This window comes from Procambarus clarkii, chromosome 12, assembly GCF_040958095.1.
Source record: "Procambarus clarkii isolate CNS0578487 chromosome 12, FALCON_Pclarkii_2.0, whole genome shotgun sequence".
NCBI lineage: Eukaryota > Metazoa > Arthropoda > Malacostraca > Decapoda > Cambaridae > Procambarus > Procambarus clarkii.
Window position 1 is genome coordinate 3,935,654 of NC_091161.1, and position 12,003 is coordinate 3,947,656.

Below are 12,003 nucleotides of genomic sequence, written 5' to 3' on the forward strand. Positions count from 1 at the left end.
TTTCGGCTCACCACAGAATTGTCCTTTATTATGGCCGTACAGCATGGTGGTTAAGTCTAGCCAGCCTGCTATCTGTCCGCACGCCCATGACGTTAGGAAGTTTGCTGCTTTGGCTGCCGTGTTTGCCATTTCTTGGGTCAATATTCGGGCGCAGTGCTTTTGGAGGTCGAAAAGTTCTCAGTGATCCCTGGAGGCTCCCAGTCACCCTCCCTCCCTCCCTCCTGCCGATGTTTTTTTTCGCATTGTTTGGATGCTTAGCTTCCGAACTGGATTGCTAGGTAGCCGGCACAAGGGGTCCGGGGCTCCCCCATCACCCTCTCGGGGAGGGGATGGCTGTGCTTACGAGTGGTGCGACGGCAAAGTGTGATGTTTGCTTGTTTCCCTTGTTAACTTGGGACTGGTTGGGTGTTTTGCCTCTCCGGTTTTTGGTTGCAGTTTTCTTACCATGTGGGGTCTGTTTTGTTATGCCTACTTTTCTGGGTGCCTAACCCCATTGGATGGCAGATAAGGAAAACCCCCAACTATGGGGTGTTTTCCAGGGCCATTCCTCCCTGTACCTCTCTGAGGGGGCCAGGTTCTAGTTCATGGTCCCCGGTAGGCTGAACTCCATTGACTAATGCCCTGATCGAGCTCAAGTCATTTCCAGTGCTGTGCCTTGTGGTGGTGTGTGAACCAGGAGTAATTTCACAAGTACTCGGGGCTGCATATGCCTAGGGTTCCTTTCCCTAGGTGCCCAGTAGGTATTGCCCTTGTGGCTTGGGGTTATCTTCCACAAGTCGCTTGGGGTCTGCCTCTGTAGAATCTTTTGCTTCTCGGTAATTGCTTAATTGCCTTGGTGTCAGCTGGGGTGTTTCTTGCACCACTTGTTTTGTCACTGGTAGGGGCACAAGGTACTGTGCAGCTAGTTTTCACCGGGTCGTTGTCCCTCATGCAGGGGTTTTCTTTTATTTTTGTTTCCTGCCTGGTGGGGGTCTGCCCCTTGGTGTTGGTACCCCTTCTATATAAATTGGTGGTCCTACTAGGTCCCTGTGAGTGTACACCTCCCGAGGGTTCAACTGTTAGTAGTTTGCTGGATAGTTTGGGGTGCCAGTTATCAGTATCTTGCCTGGGCTTCCCTTAGCAGAGCATGTAAGGGCCCTGGAAACCCCCTTTAGGGCTCTGTGGTCCGATGGATGCATCCTCTGGGTCCCATCTCACTTCGTGTGAGTTTGAGGGTTGCTCTGTCCCCTTGTCTCAGGATGACAATCACCAATTTGTGCCTCCCTCATGCTGCCTGTTGGGTCCGTGAAACCTTTGACCCGGAGTCCTGCGAGTGGTGTTCCTTGCTTGTACTCCAGTTCATCCAATCCACTGATCTTAATACTCGGGTGCAGGCAGCTTCGGCGTTGCTTGCATGTTTTAGGTTGCTGCAGTGCGCTGGGTTGGTTACTAACCCGGATGCCCCGAGCCTGCCCAGTTTTGCATATAGGGATTCGAACTTGGGGTTGTTATCGCCTCAACTTTGTTTCGTCCATGCCTCCCTTGTCCTTCCCCTGCTGTTCTTCGACCCTCTGCACCCAGTTTTGAAGTGTTTAAGGGTTTCAGAGTCAGGGCAGGGTTTAGTTGGTGGTGAGATTCGGGCAGTTTCAGGGGATGCTCCTTCTGGTGTGATGACGGAGGCATTCGAGCCTTTTTCTCCAGCCGGTGCTTCTGGGTGTGACCAATGGGCCCTGTTCCAACTTTTCCGGTGGACTCTGCCTTATCTCTTGAGGCACAGAGTTTGCAGGACGACTCGGCCCTGGGTCCTAATGTGGAGGTTCCCGAGGCAAGGGAGGGGGTTGAATTAGGGGGCTTGGGCTCCATTTGACCCCGCTTGGGTGTTGGTACCCTATGAGCGAGGCTTGTTGTTGCAGGGGGGTGGGGTTTTCTTATCCCCTCCCTCCCTATACGAATTTGATATAGCATCATCACCTCCCCGGGATCCCTCTGGTACTTCTGTCCCTCACTTCTGGAGGTTTTCGGCTTCCCGCATCGTGCTCCATTAGGTGCAGGAGGCCATTGTGGCTCGAGGCCATCTCTTGCGCGACCTGGATTGTGCCTCGATAATGGATCCTGCCTCATTTGTGATTGGTTTTTCCTTTCCTTACTGGGTGCGTTACGAGGTTCCTGAGTCGTCCTCTTTGGCAAAATAGCCTGTATTTTCAATGGCGGTATGGCATACATTCTGTCGGTCCCACATGCTTCAGTGGCGAGAGGCCCTGACAGTTGTTCAAATTTACCCGGGGGGGGGGGGGGGCGAGATTGAACGCTTCACTGCTTGTTTGTTCATCCCTGTCCTTCTTTGGGATGTCGGCCTGTGTAGCTTCGCGTGCAGGTTCCCTTCCCTTCGGCTGCCCTGGTTCCTGAGGACTTACTCATCCGTGACCATTAGGCTTCGGTCTTGCGTTTCTTTTCCCTTCTCAAGCTGTCTTCGGACTGGCTTAAGGAGGACATGGAGGCGTTGGTTGCTGATTCCTAGTTCTGGTGCGTTGGTCGCAGTGGTGCGGGCATCGGCTGCCTTGTTGAAGCTGTTTGTGCCGATCCTGAGGGAGGCAGTGTCTCTGTTTTTTGCTTCTCGTTTTGGGTGCCATCAGGCGGTGCTTGCTCAATCCTTAGAATCCGCTTGAGCTCTGGCTCTTAGGTTTTCTATGCCCATTTTGTCCTTTCTGTTTGCAGAGTATGCGGTGGTGCAGTTTCTGCAAACGGAGGTTTCTAGTTGTCGTCCCATGTTGGACTTTTTGGTTCTTAGGGGGGCCCGTGGGGTTTCTTCCCAAAAGGGTCATGCCCCAGGGCTCGAGGTTCCTCTTGTCGTGGTATGCCAGTGGTGCCATTTTCAGAGTCAAAATAGCCTTCCGGGCCGACGACGTCTGGTTGGAGCGGTAATTGCTCTGCTCATCTATCGGCTTTTCATAAGGGGCTTTGGCCCTTTCGTTGGTCATCCTTTTGACGAGGCAATTGGGGGGGGAGAGGTTCGTGCAGTTTGCTCACGCCTGGTCCCACGATTTGTCGGCTTTTCGGGTCTCTTCATGCAGCTTGCAGTGGCATTGGGTGGCCCCTCCTTCTTCGGGGGGCTTGGAGCTGGCAGGGCAGGCTTTCTCTCTCTCTGTTGGGTCATCTTGGAGTGGGTTTGCTTGGGTGTGGACAAAAGTCCTCATCCCTCAGGTCAGTTTCCCGCCTGTTTCCGGTTCTGAAACGAGACTGTGCGGACTTGCGGTACATTCTGGACTTGTTCCATCTGAACCTCTGGGTCTATTGCTCCTGCTTTCGGATGACTTCTTTGTCCCAGGTCCGGCTTCTCTTGGAAGCGGGCGCTTGGATGGTGCCCCTGGAGCGAGTGGCGACCTCCTCCCGGGAAAGTCCCTCTTGTTTTTATCTTTGGTTAAGTAGCTCCAGGGAGCCAAAGGGGCTCCCCCAGAAAACTAGCGTTGAATGTAATGAACCACCATTTTTTGGGTTAGACCCGGAGTCTTCCCGGCAACCCTCCCTTCCTCCGGTCGGAGGTTTTTCACAGTTTTTGACATCCAGCCTCTGAACTTGGGGGTGATAGCCGGTGTGGGAGGTCTGGAGCTCCCCCTTTCCCCTTCTGCACAAGTGGGGAGCTGCACTGACAGTGGCACGGAGATGGTTGTGACATCATGCTCGTTTGTTCGTTTTTAGCTTGGAGAGTTCTTCTCAACAGTTTGGCTTTCAGTAGCAATTTCTGGAGGGAGCCCCTACGGCTCCCCGGAGCTATCCATGGCTGATATGGATACTCTAACTATTTTGCATCAGTCGATGTGGGTGGCGTTCTAGGCCTACCGGGGACCATGAGCCAGAACCTGGCCCCCCTCAGAGGCATGGGGAGCAATGGCCCATAGAATTGCACATGTGATTTGGAGCATTCTGTATCTGCCATCGACCGGGACAGGCACCCAGAAAGGTAAGCGCCACAAAACAAACCCCTATTTTGGTTAACAGCAAAAATCGACAAACGAGTGGACAGAACTCCCCCAGGAAAACAAACTAACAAGCATGACGTCACACGAGCCGCGCCGCATGTCTGCGCAACTCCCCCCTCCCCGGGAGGGGGAAGGGGGAGCCCCAGACCCCTGCGCCGGCGATCCCCGCCCCAATTCCTCGGCTGATGGAATAATGTACGGTTGTGTGGCTCCAGCTTCGGTCTTGTCTCAGTGCTGTGACTTCTTTGAAGTGCTGCTCCTACGGTGGTCGTGTGAGCTGGGAGTAGTATTCTCAGGTACTCGGCCTGCATGTGCTTGAGGTCACCTTCCCTGAGTGCCCTGTAAGTACCACCCTTGGGGCTTGGGGTTGCCTTCCACAAATCACCTTGGGTCTACCTCTGTTGGCTTTTTGCTGCTTGGCGTTTAGCCGCCCCGAGTGTTTGGGGGTTTTCCTCCCTTGTTTACCTTGGGGTACATGGTAGTTATAGCGCTGGTGGGGCGCAGGGTACTGCGTAGCTAGTTTTCACCTATGACAGCGGCCGGCTCTGTTCCCTCCGGGTACGTTGTCCACTTGTGTGGTTTTTCTTTTATATTTGTTTTTGCCTGGTAGGGGGGTCTGCCTTGTGTTCCCCCCCCCCACTTTATGTTAGGTTTGTTTGTGTGGTGGCACCCCCCTGCTTCGCCCTCACGGGTGGACACGTCCCGTGGGTTCAGCTTTAGCAGTTTGCTTGGTAGTTTGGGGCGCCAGTTGGCAGTGCCCTGCCTTGGATAACCCTTAGCAGACCCAGTCTAGGAGCCCTGGGAACCCCCCCCCTCCCCCCCGGGGGGCTCTCGGGTCCGATAGTGGAGACCCTTGCGTCCCCTCTCGCTTTGTGCGAGTTGAGGGTTGCTCTGTCCCTTTGTCTTAGGGTGACTCCTTGTTTTTTGCCTCCGTCATGCTGCCTGTTGGGTCGGTGACACATTCGACCATGAGTCCTGCGAGCTTTGTTGCTTGTTCGTGACTCCATTCACCCAGTCTGCTGATGAATTCCCGTGGCTGCAGGCAGCTCGCGCGTTGCAAGGTAGGTTGTTGCAACGCGCTCGGGTTTGTTGCTTCCCTGGATGCCCCGATGCTGCCCCGCTTTGTGTAGGGACCCAGACTTGGGGGTTTTGGTCGCTTCGGCCTTGGTTCCTTCCACTCCTCCTTGTTTTTCTCCCTCCTGCTTCCGGCCCCTACGCATCTGCAGGCTTCGGGGTCGGGGCGGGGTTAGAGGTTCTGAGACTTGGGCAGTTTCAGGGGTTGCCCCGTCCGGGGTAGCTGCAGAGGCATTTGAGTCTGTTCCTCCGGCCGATGCTCCGGGGTCTGACCAGTGGGCCCCTTCTCTTCCAGCTCTCTCGGCTGCCCCGGCTTTTTCTTGTGGGGCCGGGGCTTTGGAGGGCGACTCGGCCCTGGGGCCTGTTGTAGAGGCTCCTGGGGTTGGGGAGGGGGGGGGGGCCTTGGGCTCCATTGCGCCCCGCCTGGATTTCCGTCCTGAGCAGGGCTTACTGTTGCGAGGAGTGGGGTTTTCTTTCCCCCTTCTGCGTACGATTTGGGCTTGGGTTCTGCTCCTCCCCGGGTCGGTTCTGTGTCTCTGTGGTTTTTCGGTTCCGTCTTCCGGAGGTTTTCGGCTACCCGCATCTCTTCGCCTGTGGTGCGGTTGGCCTTTGCGGCTTACCTCCTGTGTGTCTCGGAATTTGCCTCCATACTGGTTCCTTGTAGCTGTTTGGGTTCCTTGTAGCTGTTTGGGTTCCTTGTAGCTGTTTGGGCTCCTTGTAGCTGTTTGGGCTCCTTGTAGCTGTTTGGGCTCCTTGTAGCTGTTTGGGCTCCTTTGTAGCGGTTTGCGCTCCTTTGTAGTGGTTTGCGCTCCTTTGTAGCAGTTTGGGCTCCTTGTAGCGGTTTGGGCTCCTTGTAGCGGTTTGGGCTCCTTGTAGTTGTTTGCGCTCCTTTGTAGCGGTTTGTGCTCCTTTGTAGCAGTTTGGGCTCCTTGTAGCGGTTTGGGCTCCTTGTAGCGGTTTGGGCTCCTTGTCGCCGGTTTGGGCTCCTTGTCGCCGGTTTGGGCTCCTTGTAGCGGTTTGGGCTTCTTGTAGCGGTTTGGGCTCCTTGTCGCCGGTTTGGGCTCCTTGCCGCCGGTTTGGGCTCCTTGCCGCCGGTTTGGGCTCCTTGCCGCCGGTTTGGGCTCCTTGCCGCCGGTTTGGGCTCCTTGCCGCCGGTTTGGGCTCCTTGCCGCCGGTTTGGGCTCCTTGCCGCCGGTTGGGCTGCTTGTCGCCGATTGGGCTACTTCTCGCCTTGTTGGGCTACTTTTCTTTCGCGTCCTGCGCATGCGCCGTGGGAGTTTGTTTTGGCTCCAGGCGGTGTGCACACGTGTTGTTCTGCATCCATTTCTCTCAGGGGGCTTCGCCTCTCGCTCTTTTCTTAATCCAATCCGTGCCCCGTTGCTTTGGGGGTGTTCTGGAGTGCCGCTGTGGGGAAGTCACAAGGTTTTTTCCCTGCATTCTAGGGTGGGGAGCCTCCTTCGCTGCTCCCCTCCTCCTCTCCAGCATGGGCGCCCTGGCCGCCTCCGGCGGCTACGGACTCATAGGCTTGCATCATGGCCCTTCAGAGCCTATGTTCTGCAGGTGGGTTGGTGCAGTATGGCGTCTCCTTCGTCCTGGCGCTGTTTTTGTTTTTGGAAGTAGGAATGAGTGTACATACATACTTGAGAACGTGGACCGTACCACCCGAGGTGCCTACTGCAGGGCTATTAGCCCATACAGGGCAGCTCTTGTTCTCTCCACCTGATTCCTTCCTCGGTTCACGGGTGTCTGCGGGTGGCCTCTTGGCCCTTCTGAGACGGCTCCTGCCCCTCTCCTATGCTTGTCTAACATTGCTGGAGTTCGGGGCCCCGCCTCCACCTTGTTCCATGGTGCAACAGTGGGGGTGCCTGTTCGGTGGTACGTTTTCCTGTGTGGAGGGTGTTTTGTGCTCGCCTCCTTGTGCTTGCAGGATTGGGTTCTGGCTCTTTGGTTCCGCCTCTCCCCTGTCGTTCGCCTGTCGAGCGGATTCTGTGCTTCATGGGCGCTCTCATTTCTGCTCTTGGGGCTGTGTATGGGGACAGCCCTAGTTGGGCTGCCTAATGTGTTCCTTCGATTGCCTGTTCCACTGCACACGTTTCTTCTACCGTCCCTGTGGCTCAGTTGGGTGCTCGGTTTCCGCCTGTGTCCCCTTGTGTGCCACTCATGTTCCGATTTATCTTTATCTTCTCTGTCGCTTCCTCGGGGAGTGTGGTGACGTTCTGCTGCGGTTTTGGTACTGCAGCTGCGTGTCGGGGTTGGTTGTGGCATTTTGTTCGGCCCTTCCGTGCTCCTTCTGGGGCCCTCCTTCCTTGCCGGTCTTGCTGTGCCGGGCCTGGTTTTTCCATGTTCCTTGGATTCTCTGTCCTGTCCTCGTTGTCCTCGCCTCGTTGAGCTGGCTGGGGATGAGCTTGGGGTCTTTGTCTCGCCCCTCTCCTATCCTCCGATTTTGGTTCAAGTTCCAGAGCCTAGTGGGCTTCCTTCCTTAGTGTTTTTCACGGCTGCCCCGGGGTTTTTCTTGACGCTGGGGCTTAGGGGGGACAGCTCGGCCCCAGGGCCTGCAGGGTGGGTTCCTGGGGCTGGGGGGGGGGGCGGGGCTAACGTGAGGGGCCTCAGGCCCCGTTGGTCCCCGCCGGGGTATTTCTACCCCTCTGGGCGGGGCTTGCAGTTTTGTGGTGTGGGGTTTTTCTGTTCCCCCCTTTCCGCACGTGCTTTGTGGGCGTCGGCCCCTCCCTGGGCTCGGTTTCCTTGTCCATTGTGCCCATTTCTTCCGTCCTGTCGGTGGGTGCTTTTCTACGGTCTTCGCCCCTTTTTTCCGGGACGGGCCTTCTTCTGTCATGTCCCCCTCTTCTTGGGGTTTCTGCATGACTTTTGGTCTCGGGTGTGATGGGTTTTTTGTGCCTTCGTCCTTTGTGTGTGCTTCTTTTTGTTCTCGAAGGTTCGGGACGGTTTTGCTCCTTCCTGTTTTCTGGTACGTTTGTCGTCATTCGGTTGAGCTTCCCTCCGGTCTTTTCTAGGGCTTGTGGGTTCTATTCCAGGCAGTTTCTGGGTGTTTGGCCTTGTTCTTTTGTTCATATCTCTTCTCTTAGCGCTGTCTCGGCGCTACTTGTTTTCCTGGGGGCGATTTTGCTCCTCTTAATGAGTCTTTTCACTCCTGCCCTTCTGCGGGATGTTGGTGCGGGGCGGCTCCTTATGCGGGTTCCTTCCCTGTCGGCTGCACTTGTGGCGGTGGACTTGCATGCTTGTGGCATTTTGGTTTTGGTCCTGCATTTTCTTTTCCCTCCTGGGGCTGTCATAGGATTGGCTTGCGGAGGATGTAGAGGCACTTGGGACCGTTCCTGGGTCTGGCACCTTGGTTTCTGCTGCTAGCTTTCGGTATCGATGTTCCTTCTGTGCCGTTTCGCAGGCTGTCTCATGCATTGTTTCACCTCCGGCCTGCTCATGCACTGCCTGTACCATTCTGGTCTTTGGACCGGGTGCTCTCCTGTTTTTCTTCTCCTTGGTTGTTGTGGCTCCTTCGGTTCAGGTTTGTTTTGCCTCGGCTCTCTTTTTATGTTGGCATTGGCCTCTGGGGGTCGTGTGGCAGAGCTTCATGCTCTTCTCAGGCGCAGTGGTTTTTGGCTCCTGTGGTCGTGGTCATAGGTTATCTTCTTGAGGTTATCTTGAGATGATTTCGGGGCTTTTTAGTGTCCCTGCGGCCCGGTCCTCGACCAGGCCTCCACCCCCAGGAAGCAGCCCGTGACAGCTGACTAACACCCAGGTACCTATTTTACTGCTAGGTAACAGGGGCATAGGGTGAAAGAAACTCTGCCCATTGTTTCTCGCCGGCGCCTGGGATCGAACCCAGGACCACAGGATCACAAGTCCTGCGTGCTGTCCGCTCGGCCGACCGGCTCTCTTCGTCTGCAGCTGTTCTCCGTTTTTCTGGCGAATGATGTGCCTGCTGCTTTCCGGAGGGGTCCTTGGGTTGTCTCAACTTCGTGTTGAGGTGTGGTTCACCGACCGCCTCCCGGGTATGTCCCCTTGTTTTCTTAGGTAGTCTTTGGTGAATAAGCTCCGGGGAGCCATAGAAGCGCCCCCCAGAAAACCAGCGTTGAATGTAATGAAACACCATTTTCTGGGCGAGTCCCAGAGGCTTCCCGGCACCCTCCTGCCCTTCGGTCGGCGTTTTTTTCGCGGTTTTGATATCCAGCCTCAGAACTGGGGCAGGGATCACCGGCGCGGGGGGTCTGGGGCTCCCCCTTCCCCCTCCCGGGAGGGGGGAGTTGCGCAGACATGCGGCGGCGAGGCTCGTGTGACGTCATGCTTGTTAGTTTATTTTTTCTGGGGGAGTTCTGTCCACTCGTTTGTCGATTTTTGTTGTTAACCAGAATAAGGGTTTGTTTTGTGGCGCTTACCTTTCTGGGTGCCTGTCCCGGTCGATGGCAGATGTAGAATGCTCCAAATCACATGTGCAATTCTATGGGCCATTGCTCCCCATGCCTCTGAGGGGGGCCAGGTTCTGGCTCATGGTCCCCGGTAGGCCTAGAACGCCACCCACATCGACTGATGCAGAATAGTTAGGGTATCCATATCAGCCATGGATAGCTCCGGGGAGCCTCCGGGACTCACCCAGAAAATGGCGTTTCATTACATTCAACGCTGTTTTTTTTAATCAGATAGGGTTTGCTTTGGGGTACCTACCTTTCTTTGGTGCCTGTCTTGGTCGATGGCAGACATAGAATGCTTCCAACCTCACAAGGCTTTCTATAGGCCATTGCTCCTCGTGCCTCTCTGAGGGGGGCCTAGGCTCTGGTTTGTGGTCCCTGTTAGGCCTAAGAACTCCATTCACTTGGCTGATGCCACGGTCTAATTCACTCATATCAGCCCGGATAGCTCCAGGGAGCCTCTAGTCTCACCCAGAAGATGGCATTTCATTACATCAATGCTGGTCTTTTAGGTCCAGATAGACAGTTGGCCAACCATCTCTTTCCTGTAGAATCTCTGTGATTCATAAAAACTAAGTAGATTTGTTACACAGGATCTTCCTGTTCGAAAACCATACCGTCTGTCCATTATGATGTCATTATTGTATTCTCCAGGTGTTCTACCCATTGTTGTGTTAATGGATCAACCCATTTGGTGTTAGCTATTTTTTTCTAATGTTTTAACTACCTTACTTGTTAATGATATGGGTTTATAATTTAGAGGGTCTTTTTGGATACCATTTTTGTAGATTGGAATTATGTTTGCCATTTTCCATATACTGTATCTGCTAAGATTCCTGTGCGCAGGGATTTGTACCTGTTTGAAGTCTGCTGGCTGATATATTTTACCTATACTGTATATCTTTGTTTTATTTGGAGAAAGAACCATTATAGTATTGGAATTATTAAAAAAAAATCCTATTTGGGAAATCTTTACTAGCTTTAAAAGATTCTGTATTTGGTATTTGTTGACTTAAAACGACTTGGTAATCTCAATCCTTTCTTTCACAGCTCCTACGGTCACCAGAAGAATAATACCTGCAGTGCCAGAAACCAGTGGCATTGAATAATACCTGCAGTGTCAGGACCCAGTGGTATTGAATAATACCTGCAGTGTCAGCATCCACACACAGTGTCAGATATACTGCATACATGTTGTCAGCAGTATTATGAAACACATTATGGTGTAAGAAATACTACATGTAGATGGGTAAGACTGTCTTCAGCACACTCATGTGAATGACTACATGTATTATCAATATGTCATGCATTATTAACATCTCATGCACTATGGTAACAAAGGAAATGTGTATTTAAATTAAATTTGGTGTATCATTAATTTTAAAATCTCAGTATTTATTAGTTCATTGTGTATGTGGTACAGTATTGTTTTTAATACTATTGTTTGGCAAGAAAACATTTTAAGATTTTCAAATTAATTATTTTTATTATCAGGTTCTAATATAAAAAAGTTTAATATATATTTTAAGTTTTAAAACATTACATACTGTTTCTCCTATGTGAGCCATTGTAAATGTTGAGAAAGCATTTAAAATAAATAATCTTTATACTCTATAGTAATTATGAATTTTTTCTTAGGTAATTTGCTCTTAAGCTCAAAAGGCTCTCCAAATAAGATAATATATCAGTGTTCTTAATGCTCAGAATTTATTTATTTATTTACATATTTACATTAATGTATAGGGGATTTAAAAATAACAATGTGCATGGTACATTGGATCAGTAAGTTCTTGTAAAAATCACATACATATATGTTTGCAAATGACAAACCACATGAGGGTCCACTGTACCTGACTCTTGTGCTGTGGTTATATTTATAATAAGACATCCATCAGTTCTGTGGTTATGTTTATAATTAAACATCCCAAATTCTGTGGTCATATTTGTAATAAGGTTCTGTAGTGAAACATCTTAATACTGTGGCTGTATTTATAATAAACCATCCCTCTCTGCTGTTGCTATATGTACAGTATGATAAATCAGTATAATTATAAATAAATTTATAATATATTTAGTTTTTCTATGCAAAGACATTTTGCTAAATCTTAAAAAAAAAAATTGCCACAGGATTTGTTTGTAATGTTTACAAAGTTATACACGGACACTAACTTTCCTGCTGGTGAATGCATGTGGAGACGTAGATTTGTATGTTTGCTTTTACACTTGCTGATTCACAGGAAATATTGTACAGTATATTTTATGTCTAGCACATTTTATAATATAATAAGTACAATATTATCTTACTATTTATGAATAATACCAGTGGTTTACATATTGTAACTTTTTTCCATTCTCTTGTGTCTTTGACAAGTAATTAAATTACTTTATATTCCTACAAAAGTTAATTAGATTATTCCAATTGCTTATCTGATATTGAGTGCCATCTTTTGACAACAGAGTTAACACTATAAGCCTGTGTGCTCTATTCTGGTTACTCTATACTGATTGCTATGTAGTTACTTGAATTATTTATGTATCCGACAGTCCAAGTG

At 51.4% G+C, this 12,003-nt stretch overlaps 1 long non-coding RNA gene across 1 annotated transcript in view; it reads left to right on the forward strand.

The window, feature by feature from the left end:
- LOC138363848 (uncharacterized) overlaps positions 1-11,521 on the forward strand; it is a 102,266-nt gene extending 90,745 nt beyond the window's left edge. The window contains exon 4 of the long non-coding RNA XR_011228161.1: positions 10,502-11,521. This is a non-coding gene — a long non-coding RNA (uncharacterized lncRNA). The remainder of the gene's footprint in view (positions 1-10,501) is intronic.
- Positions 11,522-12,003: the final 482 nt, after the last annotated feature.